This window comes from Eschrichtius robustus, chromosome 13, assembly GCF_028021215.1.
Source record: "Eschrichtius robustus isolate mEscRob2 chromosome 13, mEscRob2.pri, whole genome shotgun sequence".
NCBI lineage: Eukaryota > Metazoa > Chordata > Mammalia > Artiodactyla > Eschrichtiidae > Eschrichtius > Eschrichtius robustus.
Window position 1 is genome coordinate 95,419,125 of NC_090836.1, and position 13,610 is coordinate 95,432,734.

General features: G+C 50.5%; 1 long non-coding RNA gene across 1 annotated transcript in view; it reads left to right on the forward strand.

Annotated features, from left to right (window-relative positions):
* The first annotated feature begins 46 nt into the window (after positions 1–46).
* Positions 47–13,610, forward strand: part of LOC137775100 (uncharacterized) — a 34,093-nt gene continuing 20,529 nt past the window's right edge. Inside the window, exon 1 of the long non-coding RNA XR_011075977.1 lies at positions 47–879. This is a non-coding gene — a long non-coding RNA (uncharacterized lncRNA). The remainder of the gene's footprint in view (positions 880–13,610) is intronic.

The window sequence follows — 13,610 nt, forward strand, 5'->3', positions numbered from 1 at the left end:
AAAAGAAGCTTTCTGATTGGTCAGAGACTGGCTTGGCCCATCTTCGGGAGGAATGGGGACTCGCCGTATCCTCCCGCCCTTCTGGAGGTGGGTTCGCCCACGAAGTGGGCCGGTCGGGAGCGCGGGAGGCTGGAGCAGCGCCTGCCCCGTGGACAAGGTGCCGTTGCCCAGGCGGAGCTTTGAGCTGGTTTGACTTCGCCGAGGTTCTTGTCGCTCCCCCAAGTCCCAGATTCCGGGGAGCGCGGCCATAAGGTGCATCAATCTCGCAGGCGAATCTGATTTTTAAAGCCCAGGGATATTATGCGCTTTAAAATGTAAAATATGAAAGTGTTAAAAGTGATGTCTGTGGAACAAGGACAAGTGAGGGATGTGGAGGAGCCGTTGGACTCAGGAATTGGAGGCTGTACTTTGCTCTGAGTCCAGCCCCTCTTGTAAAATGGACAATGTATCACATACCACATACGGAATGAAAGCGAGCCTCCAGGACACTTCCCATCCCAGAGGGAGGCTCCGGAGATATCTGTGGACTTTCCGGGGAGGCCCCTCTTGTTGGCGGTCAGGAACCCCAGTCTGCAGTCACTGCTGTCTTCCTGACCTGGGCAAGTCGCCTCACTCCTGAGCCTGTTTCCTCATTTTTAAAAGGGGCTAGTGGAACCCACCTTCTGGGGTTGTCCTGAGGCTTAGAAGATAGAACCTCTGTAGGTGCCTGGGACATAGCTGGTGCTCAACGGTGACGAATGGATGAATGAGAAGAGATTTATCTGGACAGATTGGGTTTATCATCACAGTCATATGTTGGCCAGATGCATGCACCCCTCTTCTCACTCCCGCTGGTTCCCCTGGGATGGCTGGTGCTGAAAGGGAAGAGCAGCCCCTCAGGTAAGACGCCTGCCCCCAGGATTCGCCATCACATGCCTTTCATTTGGCTACCGGCCTTGTGTAGGGCAATGAACACACACACGCTCTGTAAATCGCTGTGAATGTTTCAGCCTTGAATGGGGAGTGAAACTGCGAGTTGTCTGGAATTTTCTTTCCTTGGCAGTCATTCCTGGTGGTGTGGTTAAGACCTGTCTCCTGCATTTCCCTTACCTACTTGTCTTCTTTGGAGACATCGGGCAAGTCTGTCTCAGACACCCCAGGCCTCGGTGAGTCATGAAGCCTCTGCCTGGTCTTCCTGCCTTCGCCTCCATGCTGTCCTGTTAATCCCTTAAAGGACCTCTTGAGTGAGTCACCCTCCTGAGGCAGCTCCATGGGGCTCAGATGCTGAGATCTGGGAGCCTCAGTTTCCTCATCTGCGAGGGGCAGGGGTGGTAATAATCGCACCTCCCTCCTAGGGCTGTCCTCGGCACCACATCTGCTCTGGCCCTTTCCTTGCTGCTCCTGTGAGCGATTTTGGTCAGCACCATTGTAAGAGCATTTTGGATCTTCCCAGAGAGGTGGTAAACCCCATATGATGAACTCTACCACCCCATTCCACCATCCCAAGGGCCTTCTATACACCGTTGATGACGAAACAACAGCAGCATGACTGTCACTGGGTTTTAGGTGATCAGAGAGTTTGGGAGTCGTGAGGGCCCTTGAGAAATTCTAGTCTCACCCTTCCCTGAGCAGCTATAACAGAGCTGGCGTTTGCTGAGCACACACTGAGTGCTGGCCTCATTCTGATTGCTTTAAAGAATTCATTAATTTAATATTCATGTGCTTATTTGATAGTCACAGTAACCCCTGTGAGGCTTGCATCATCCCTGTTTGATAAACAGGGAGACTGAGGCCCAAATGAGGTGAAATCCAATGCCCAAGGTCACATGGCTAGTGAAGGGCAGAACTGGGAATTGAACGCAGGTAGACTATCAACCTCCTGCCCCTGACAGGGACCTCTCCTGCCTCTAATCCTCTCACACTTCTTCCCATCCTAGAGAGTAAATATTTATTGAGTTCACTGCACTAATAGCTCCTGCTGATTGAGCATTAGATATGCCAGGCATGTACTAAACCCTTCACATCCTCTCTCTTGTTGGATGCAATGACTCTGGGAAGTAGAAATTGTCATTCCTTTCATTTCACAGGTAAGGAAACTGAGGCCCACAGAGAGCCCAGGCTCGTGCAACAAGCCAGCTAGAATCAGAACCAACCGCAGGTCTCCTGATCTTGGAACCGATGTTTTTTTTCCATTGCTTGATGTAGTCTTTCCTGTTTCATTAATAAGCTTTCCTTGAGCGCCTACCCTAGGCCAGGTCCTGAGCTAGTTGCTGGAGCCACGTAGTGAAGGTGACAGAGACCCAGGCAGCTCTGGCAGATCATGGACACGTGGGAATACCGGCCCAGTGCTGCAGGACCCTGCGTTTTCTAGAGGAGCCAGGAATCTGGATTTTTTGTGTGAATTCCCCTGACTCTCAAATTTTGGCAACGAACTTCAATTTAAAACACCGAAGCTGCGTAGAATACCTCTGTTGTCCGGTTCACTCTGGGGCTGCCTGTTTGTGACATTTAGTCAAGAAAGACAGACAAATGTGTGAACAAATCCTCTGACAAGGATCGATACAAGACCCCAAGGAGCACCCCGAACCCTGGTTAGGTGGAGGGAGTTGGGAAAGATATTCTGGAAGGAGAGCCTTGAAAAGTGGGTAGGAATTTATGAGGCAGAGACAGGGGAAGGGACTTCCTGGGCAGGTGGAACAGCACGTGCAAAGGCATGGAGTTGTAGGAGTGAGTTGAGCATTTGGAGAATGGCAGGTGACTCTCTTGTCTTAGGTGTGAATGGGAGACCGTAAGAGATGGGTCTGACCCAGGCCTTTGCTCGAAACCAAATATACAGCGGAATGGCAAAAGAAAGTGAGGCAAGGCCTAGAACCTTCTTTGAGGGATTCATTCAACAAGGATTTTCTTGAGTACTACTTACTAAGTACCAGGGACTGAACCATCATCGTGGCTGTTCTCAGGGAGCATCCAACCCAGTGGGGAGGCAGGTAATCAAGCAGTGATGATCTATGACTGCTTGTGGTCAGGGTTGAGTAGGAAATGACTAGTTGCATTAAGAAAAAACATTCTATTCTGTGGTCCCTGGACCACACAGTAACTTGTTAGAAATGCACATTCCCAGGTCCCACCCAGACCAACTGAACTCTGGGGGTGGAACTCACGATCTGTGTTTTTATAAGCCTTTCTGGTGATTCAGATGCATGCTCATGTTTGGGAACCACTGCTCTTAGGTCATGCCAGGACCCACTTTTTTAACAAAAAAATATTTATTTATTTTATTTATTTATTTTCCTTTTTTTTTTTTTTTTTTTGGCTGGGTCGAGCCTTAGTTGCTGCACACGGGGTCTTTGTTGAGGCATGCAGGATCCTTCCATTATGGAATGCGGTCTCTTCGTTGCGGCGCTCGGGTTTCTCTCTAGTTGCGGCACTTGGGCTTCTCTCTAGTTGTGTCGTGTGGATTTTCTCTTCTCTAGTTGTGGTGCGCGGGCTCCAGAGCGCATGGGCTCTGTAGTTTGCGGCACGCAGGCTCTCTAGTTGAGGCTCACCAGCTCAATAGTTGTGGCACGCGGGCTGCCCCGTGGCATGTGGTATCTTAGTTCCCCGACAAGGAGGGATTGAACCCGTGTACCCTGCATGGAAGGTGATTCCTTACCACTGGACCACGAGGGAAGTCCCTGCCAGGACTCACTTTTATCCACTTTCTCTGGTTGCTTTACTATTTCTTAAACTCCCCAAGACCCTTCCTGCCTCAGGGCCTTTGCACTTACTGTTCTCACCATGACTGCACAACTATCTCACAACCTTCAGCTCTTTGTTCAAATGTCATCTCCTTGGAGAGGCCCTCCGAAGCATCCAGTTGAAAGAATCGCCCCCAATCTGTCAGACTCAACTCCTCGTCTTACTTGACTTTCTTCATAGTATTCACCACTACCTGGTATTAGTTTCCGTATTAATTTGTTTATTTATCTAGTATCTGTCTCCCTCCACTAGAAGGTAAGCTTCATGGGAACAGGGACTTGGTCTCTTTTGTCCTCCCAGCATCTGGGACAGTGCCCAGCATGGCGAGATGCTCAGGAAATATTTTTGAATGAATGAATGAATCTCATAGAGTTTACCCTTCTGGTCATTCATTCATTCATTCAACAAGCACCGATTCTAGAACCAACTCTTGTGCAGGTAATAGGCTTACTGTTGGAAGGGGTGCCATGGCCATTTGGACGGGGGCAGCCTGATGCCTGGGTCTTCCACACCCCCACCTCCCCCGCATTGCACAGCCAGCTCCCAACCCGTAGAACCTCCAGACCTTCCAGAACTTCCAGACCTGAGGGCTCCGTGGAGGAGGAGGGGTTAACAGCGCTGCTTCCCAAAGCCAAGGACTAGGCTGTTTGGGCTGATTGGGAAGCGAGGGCTTTGGGTGAGAAGGAGGCGGAGAGGCAGCTCCTGACAAGTCGTTCCCAGGGAATGTTCAGTCATCCTGGGGTTGAATGCTTCCTGACAGCCCTGAGAAGCAGCGTGCATCTGAGCTGCGGCTCGGTGCCAGGGACACCTGCAGTATTCCACGCACGGTGCCCTGGCCGATCGTGCCCACTTCAGGGTGCAAGTCCCTCTGCCGTGGTTCCAGAGGTTTCTGCTATGCCTGGGCTGCTCCTCAGAGTCCCAAGCTTGTAGAGTGTATTCGCAGGACTGTTGGATGCAAAGCAATCCCACTGGGGACATAGAGGCTTTAGGAGAAATTAGTGGGGAAAGGCCTCTTGAGAGTTATCCGGCATGAATCCTCAGGAAGAATACCTTTCATACATTAAAGCAGACTTGCTCTAATGCCCTCATGTGAGAGGGCAGTGCAAAAGAGAGGGCTAGTAGATTTGTAGGAATTTTATATATTTCGATCAGGGTTTCTTCATCTTGGTACTATTGACATTTTGGATTGGCTAATTCTTGGTTGTAGGGGCTGTCCTGTGCATTATAGGATGTTTGTCAACATCTCTGGCCTCTACCCATTAGATGCCAGAATCATGTCCCTCGTTGTGACACCCCAAAATGCCTCCAGGTATTGCCAAATGTCCCCTGGGGGGGGGGCAAAATTAACCATGGATGAGGACCACTGATGTATGAACTCAATGGGTAGGGAATATTGATTTTAAAATTGAAATCTGAAAGGATTGGGACTCAGACTCTCTGCATTGGAATCCTGCTTTGCCTCTTAAGCTCAGCTTCCTCATTGCTGCACGTCTGGGTGCCACGAGCATCAGCCGAGTTAACACATGACAAGTAAGGGTTCTAGACCGGCACCTGACAAGTCATGAGATTCAGTAAACACCCGCTCTTATTAACAGCCATTGGGATGCTGATGAATCCCCCTAGGGGGAATCTATAATGCAGCGGTGGCGTCTGTTTTACAATTTCCTATAATGCACTGTGTCGCAGCTGCCTTCTGGTACACTGCTTTCTCATGGTAATGACCTTTACTGTTCAGTTTTCCACTGTTCACGTGGGCCTGGTGGTTTATGTCTCCGCTGATGCAGTACCCGGCGATGCCCATCTCGGTAAAGGGCAGAGGAAATGTGACTGACTCACCTTCTGTGTGCCCAGAATGCAAAGTGGAGCCCTGAGCTGTGGCCTCGGAATTGCACAGAGGCTGCGATATCCCAATTCTGTCAGCAGGGGGCAGCAGCAGCCGGGAAAATGCCCGCTGCTGCAGGAGGGCACCAGGGGCTGCCTCGCTGTTTTGATTTACTTCGCTGCTGCAGGTATTTCAAGTTGAGCAAATCATCCCTCCGGGGCCACCCGAGGTGTCCTTTAGCAGCCCATGGTAGTTTATCTGTGGGAGCCAAGAGTTGCTTTTGGAGAACATTCTACATTTAGCATGTCTGTCCATTTCCAGATGGCTCAGTCTGAACCTAGGCCAAATTGTGCTAGGGACAAAGTTAAACTGGTTCTTGTTGTTCTATGTTCCTTTCCCCCTCTGCTCACCGCACCCCATCCTGCCCCTTATCTGAGTGACACAATGCCCTTCCCAGAAATCACCCCAAGCAGCTGCACCCTATGCTCAGGCGCCATCTTACCTTGTTCCCCATCCTGCCCCCACCATAGAAACTCAGCAGTCCAGAGTCTCATTCTCATAATTTCCCTGAGTCCACTCTTGACCTGCTCCATTGCATTTTCTACCCAGCAGCCAGGGTCATATTTAAAATTTTTAAATTTTAAACAGACAGTCTCTTCCCTAGCTTTAAAATTTAAAAGATGGAAAAGAGTACACAGAAAACATTTCCTCCCACCCTTGACCATAGGCCTGCAGTCACCATCCCCAGGGGCTATGACTCTTAACAGTTCCTCGTACATCCTTTCAGAGAGATTTTATGTACATTGCAGCAAATATGCATGAATGTTCTTTCTTAACCTTTCTCTTCTCCTTTGCCCCACAAATAGAAGCTGCCACACACTCTTCTGCACCTTGCTTTTTTCCATCTAACCATATACTTCAGAGAGGTTCTGTGTCAGTACCCACAGGGCCCCTTGTTCTCTTTTTTTTTAAATCGCAGTGTCCTCTTCAATTGCAGAAAGTGGTTTTCTAAATCTTGTCGTATTGCCACTGCAACCTCCTCAAAGGCTTCCTACTGCCCTGGGGGGTAAAGTCTGCTTCCCCCAAAGAGCTGCCAAGCCTGGGGAGCAGGCCACTGCCTATCTCCAGCTTCATCTCACTTTCTGTGCCCTGGGAAGGCTGGCTTTCTCCATCCTCAAACTTGACCCGCTTCTCTTGCCCCAGGACCTTTGCCCCTGCTGTCCCCTCCTAACCTAGTTTACTCCTACTGTGTTTTTCTCAGTTCAAACATCACTTGCTCCATGTGTCCTGTACATTCCATTACAGTGGTGACCATTGTCTGTAGTTACTGACACTGTAGCAGGGTGATTAAGTCATGGGCTCTAAGGCCATACTCCTGAGGTTCAAATCCCAGCTCAGCCACTCTGTGCCTGGGTGACCTTGGGCAGCTCGCCACACCTTTCTGACGAGTGGAATGAGAACAGTAGATCCTTCGTCCTGGGCTTTTGTGGTGAGGATTCAGTGACTAGATGAGCAAGCACAGAGCAAGACTCCATGGTTGTGGGGATTGCAGCACATCTCTTTTGTAACTGAAAGGGGGGTCCAGCTGCTCGCAGCTCAAAAGCCAATAAAGAGGCAAAGTTTGTGGAAAGGATAGTCTGCTTTATTTCAGATGCCATCAACCAGGGGCTGGGGGGAAGGGGGAAGGCGGACTCCTGTCCAAAGGCCGACGCCCCCGCACCCACCCTCTGACAACCAGTGGGCAAGAGCTTTTATAGGTGGAGGGAGGGGGCTACCTGCAGAACAGCACAGTCAGCTCTGACAGTCATTTTGATTGTTTTAAGTACAGTTAATCTTCAGTTCCAGGGTCAGTTTATTCCCATTTCTTTGAGGCCAATTCTCGGAATTATGGCAGCTTGTGTCATGACTACAGTCTGGTCATCATGTAGTTAACTTCTTCCATCTGGCGGGAGTTTCAGTATCTATAAGACAGCTCACAGGATATGGCTCAGAATATTATCTATAGCCCTTGAGAAGAAACTGAAGGTCCTTGACTTTGCTTAATGACTCAACTACTATTATTTGGTCTCCTTTGACTGTTTTCCTTTGTTTCTGCATTTTCTCACTTCTCTGATTAAACTTATTTTTTAGCTAAAGTTTTTCCACAGACAAAAGGCAGGCGGAGGACATGGGGGGCAATGACCATAGGGTCCTGCTCTGTTTCACTTTCACCTGCTGCATGCAAACCCTGCCAGTAAGGGCTGTGTCTCTTTTGCAGGTGTCAGACCCCAGTGCCTGGTGCAGAGCAAGAATTGTAGAAATATGGGCCAAACCTACTGGGCGTATTTACATATTAGAAGGAATCTCTGGAGGAATCGTTGTCTTAACCCACTAGTTTTTTTTTTTTTTTAATTTTAATTAATTTTATTTATTTATTTATTTTATTTATGGCTGTGTTGGGTCTTCGTTTCTGTGCGAGGGCTTTCTCTAGTTGCGGCAAGCGGGAGCCACTCTTCATCGCGGTGCGTGGGCCTCTCACTATCGCGGCCTCTCTTGTTGCAGAGCACAGGCTCCAGACGCGCAGGCTCAGTAGTTGTGGCTCACGGGCCCAGTTGCTCCGCGGCATATGGGATCTTCCCAGACCAGGGCTCGAACCAGTGTCCCCTGCATTGGCAGGCAGATTCTCAACCACTGCGCCACCAGGGAAGCCCAAGCCACTAGTTTTTGAACCACGCCTCTTGTGTTACTAGTTAATAATAACAGCCAACGGTTGTTGGCCCTGGTGCCAGGCTCGTCCTTAGATTATTTCCTCTCATCTTTACAGCAATCCTGACAGGTAGGTAGCATCATTAGCCCTATTTTCAAGGTGAGGAAACTGAGGCACAGAGAGGTTTAGCAACTTGCCAGAGGTCACACAGGAGCAGATCTAGGAGTCAAACCCAGGAAGCCTTCTAGGAAACAATGAACGTTTAAAAAACGTTGTCTTCACTCAAAGATGGCCATCTCTGTGACTGAGTGTCGGCTGTTCCCCGGGGGTACCCTTCCCATCCATCACTGCCTGTTTCAATTCTAGGCAGGTCTCGAGACCCAACTCCAGTACCCCCTCCTTCCTCCAACCTGGCAGCCCATGTCCTGATCTACCTCTGGACTCCTGGAGAGAGAAGGTGGCCAGTCCCTCCACCTGGGTTCGGGCCCCCTGCTGTCCCCTCTTGCTCCTGGGCCCTCTTATTTCCTCTGCCCACTTCCGCCCCACCCGCCTCCACCCATGCTGCCTACACAAGCTCAAGCCGTTCCTGGCTCTCCAGAGGAGACCATCCCTCAGTCCTGCGTTCCCCACACCTCCCTTCAAAGTTTGGCTCCTCCGAGGAGGATTTGCCCGTCCCTCTTTCATTCCCTCACCGCCCACTGATTCCATAACCTGCTACAAACAGACACCCCCTCTGTGTCAAAGGTCACTCATGGCCGAGTGGTCCACTGCAATGCCAAGGCTGCAGGGATGGGGGACGCTGTGCCCTTACTACGTGCCAGGCCCGCGATAAGCACTCAAGCCTCATGGTACCCTGTGAGGTGAGGATGAGAAAACCGAGGCACAGGGAAGTAGAGCAGCGTGCCTAGGATCACACGCTTGAAACAGTGGGGCCGGCTTCGGATCCAGGCCGGCTTGTGCCAAGAGCCACGGCCGCTGTCTGCGATAGGGCACCTCTGCCGCTTGGCAGGCCTCTCCTCCCTCCTGGCCCTCTCTCCGCCTTGCTTGGTGACACCTCTTCTCCTGGCCCTCCACCTGCCTCCCCAGTGTCTTTCTCCAAAGCACTGGTGGAGGCTCTGCTCCCTGCAGTGAGACGGTGGCCCCCAGGGCTGTCAGCCTGCCCTCCAGGCGCTCCCTGGCGAGTGTGCTCAGGCCACGACTTAACTCCTACCGCGGGCCACGTGACGTGGCTGGACCTGGACACGTGACGTGGCTGGACCTGGACTCGCGATTCCTCACCCCTCGCTCTCAAAAGAGATCCTGTGCGGCTCAAAACTGACTCTGCCTGTTGCCTCAGGCATGCTTGGCAAACTGTAAAGTGCTGGGCAAAGTTAAGGGCTGTCACTCTTACCGTGATCGGCTCCCTTCCGAGGTCGATTCCTGATCTCTTGCTCCAAGGATTCTCGGGACACGTCGTCAGCACCCGAATGTGGCATCCGTGGGTTGGCATCTGGCAGCCTTCGAACAGACTGGAAATACCTGACAACCGTTCAGAATGCAGAGTCGAGGGGCCTTTTCTAGATGGAACCACGGGGCTAAACACGGGCTAGTGAGCATGTTGCCCTACGGGGTGGCCTCCAGGCCCACCTGCCAAGCCTCTGGTCGCTGTAAACAGGCGTGATCACCTGGAGACACAGGCATCCCTCGCTTTAGAAGAGGGAGCTGGTAGGACACGAGCCACCCAGAGCTGGCAGGACACGAGCCACCCAGAGCCTCTTGACTTATCCTGCCCGGGGGCTGTGTGCCTGATGGTGCCAGAGTGACAGGGGGATGGACTTTTAAGTCAACAGATCTGGATTCAGAGTCTGATCGGAACAAAAAGATGGCTCTGGTCTCGCCTCTCAGTGAGACGACCCTCAGTTTTCCCAAAGATAGTTCTGACGTCTTGCTTGCTGGGAAAGATTTTTAAGATCTCATGAGGAAAGAAAAAAACAGTTTGGGGATATTTGAAATGAAGAATAGATACCAAGTCGTGTGGAGTTGTCCCTCAAAGGGCTGGCACTTCAAAGCTCAAAGCTCTGCCCTGTTCTCTCAAACTTCAACAGTCAGTGCATCCATTTTCCAGAGGAGGAAACAGAGGCTTCGATAAATGATTTAAAAGGTGTGTCTGACGCCACATGGCTAGTGAGAAGGGAGAGTGGAATTAGAATTCATATCTTCTCTCTCCAAATCCAGCTCCACTGCTTAGTGGCCTTGGGAGAGCTCATGAACTCGGCTGAGCCTCTGTTTCATCATCTGTAAAATGGGACCAATGACCTACCTCAGAGAGCTGTGAGGATTAAACAGGATAATGTAAACCACTTGATGCAGCCACAGAGTAAACACCCAACAAACACCGGCAGTTATTACTACTTTAGGACTCGCTGTTATTAATGAATGAATGATTGAATGAATGAATAACTTAAATGTACTTCTGCCCTCTCCCGGGCCTAGGAAGCTTCCCTTGCAAGAAACCCCCAAAATGAAGGCAATTTCCTTTAGATGGAAATAAAGGCCCCCTGAAGCCGTGTATGGTGGCAGAAGAATTGGCCCTCATTTCCTCTATGTCATTCACCTTCTTGAAGGATCTTTCCCAAAGCCAAGAAAGGACTGGCCTGCTGCGCAGACCATCCGCGATGATCTCTCCAGCAATGCTGACAAGGTGGCCTTTTGTGATGATTATGCAGGAAGCCTTCCAATAACTGACCCTCTGCTCCAGCAAAAAACTTTGAATTTTGCAAGACTGCGGCGTAGCAATTTCTCATCTGACGCTGGCTCACCCTGCAAGTCTCACAGCCAACCCAGAATTGTCTCTGAAGCACTCTGCCCGACTGACTGCCCTCTGCTCGTTTCTCAAGAGGTAACAGGTGTGAGATTTAGAGGAGAGGGTGACAAGTGGCCTGGGACCTGGAGAAGCTGGAGTGGTAAGAGAGGGGCCGGCTTCTCGCTGGAGCACATCCAAGTCGGCACTGCGGGTACCGCAGTGAATACAGAAAATGCTAGAATGTTCAAGGGCCTCCACAGTCAGCGGCTTCCACGCTGGTCCCTTGGCTGCTGCTTCCCTGCTGCATCCTGCTCTTGGTGGCAGATAGCCAGCTACTTTTTAATTTGTGTCCCTAAATATGGGACACACATCATTTATCTATCGCATAGAGCAGAGGACTGTAGTGGATCTGAGCTGGGGCTCTGGGGTCAGATAAACCAGGGATGGTTTTTGGTGTTTTTTTTTTTTTGGCTGCGTTGGGTCTTCATTGCTGCACGCGGGCTTTTCTCTAGTTGTGGCGAGCGGGGGCTACTCTTCCTTGCGGTGCGCAGGATTCCCATTGCGGTGGCTTCTCTTGTTGCAGAGCACGGGCTCTAGGCGCGTGGGCTTCAGTAGTTGTGGCTCACGGGCTTCAGTAGTTGTGGCTCACGGGCTCTGGAGCGTAGGCTCAGTAGTTGTGGCGCACGGGCTTAGTTACTTGGCGGCATGTGGGATCTTCCCGGACCAGGGCTCGAACCCGTGTCCCCTGCATTGGCAGGCGGATTCTCAACCACTGCACCACCAGGGAAGCCCAACTCCAACACTGTTTTGGTTTGGGGTTTGCCCAGAAGCAGACCCTGACCAAGGACTTGAGCACAGGGTTTTATGGTGAACAGATTCCCAGAAGTACCGCTCGGGGGGTGGGGACATGAGACAGGGAGGGAAGAGGGACCAGGAGGGCACAGCACTAAGCCAACTGCCGCTGTGGGCAGCTCAGCCCCCTGGGGACTCAGGGACACTGCGTGGAGCCTGGAGTCACCCCAACTCGGCTGAGGGAGCTGGCGAGTTCTTATCCGCCCCACCATCCGGCAGTGGTCGGAGCTGCACAGCTGTTACTCTCCACACATCTGCCTTGCCCTGTGCGGGGGCTGGACGTCCACAGCCGGGAACCAAAACCCCTTGGACGGCGAGTCTGGGGTCTTCAGGGTGAGAGGTGAGGGCACTGCAATAACTGCTGTGACCACTCCCCCCACCCACAGTCCTCTAACCTGTCTCTGCCTCAGTCTCCCAATCTGTTAAAAACGGATAACAATACTCATTAGGGAAAGGAGATGCAAAGCATGCAGCGGAGGAAGTGCTCACTACTGTTGCCATTATCATTATAGTTTGCCGCCGCCCGTCCTTCTGGAAGGCCCTTCTCCTCTTTGTTAACCAATGGACTTCTATTTATCCTTCAAATGCCCAGCTTAGGTGTCACATTTTCTATGGCACCTACTTTTCTGTATGTATTAGCGTCCTGGGGCTGCCATAACAAATGACCACAAACTTGGTGACTTCAAAGGGCAGGAATTTATTCTCTCATAGTTCTGGAGGCCAGAAGTCTGACATCAAGGTGTCAGCAGGGCCATGTTCCCTCCAAAGGCTCTAGGGGAGAATCCTTCCTTGCCTTTTCCAGTTTCTGGTGGCTGCTGGTATCCTTGGCTGCAACCAGGGACTGCAGAGGACTCCATCCTCTGCCTCTGTCTTCACGTCAGCCTCTTCCCTGAGTATCTTCTCCTTTTCTGTCTCTTATAATGACGCCTGTCATTGGATTTAGGGCCCACACTAATCCAGGATGATCTCATCTCGAGACCCTTAACTTAATTACATCTGCAAAGACCTTTATGCCAAATAAGGTCACATTCAGAGGCTCCAAGTGGACATACAACCCACTACACTACATTTTACAAATTTTCTTTAATAATGATTGCATTGGTTTGAGTTATATTTGCTGCATGTACTAACCACAGCAACTTAACCAATAGGGGTTTCTTTTCTTCCTGTCGCAAGCACTCTCAAGGTTGACAGCTTCCAGGCTGGTACGATGGCTTCAAGGAGGCATGAGGGACCAGACTCCTAGCTTTCTGATGGCACTGTCACCAGCTGCGTCTTTAATCTCCATGGTCGTAAGAACGCAGCTCTGTCTTTGGACACCAAAGCTGCATCCTAGACGGGGTGAAGGAGGAAGGCAAAGGCCAAAAGATTATGGGGATCTGCTTCTCCGGAAGCTTCCCTGCAAGCCTCACCCAGGGATGTCTGTTTATATGTCATAGACCAAAACCGTGTCCCCAGGTAAGGTATTTTTCTCAGGGTACATTGCTGTCCTGCCCCCAAATGGGATTGTGATAGAAAGAAAGAGGTGAGTAGTGAAAAGTAGGCAACTATAATGATGAGTAGGCAAATTATAGTATAGTATAATATAATATAATATAATATAATATAATATAATATAATATAATATAATATGATACAGTAAGTCCCCTATATATGAACCTTCAAGTTTTGAACTTTCAAAGATGCTTCGAACTTTCAAAGATGTGCATTCGAATGTCCAGTCATGTAAGTTAGTTCATGTGTCTGGCATA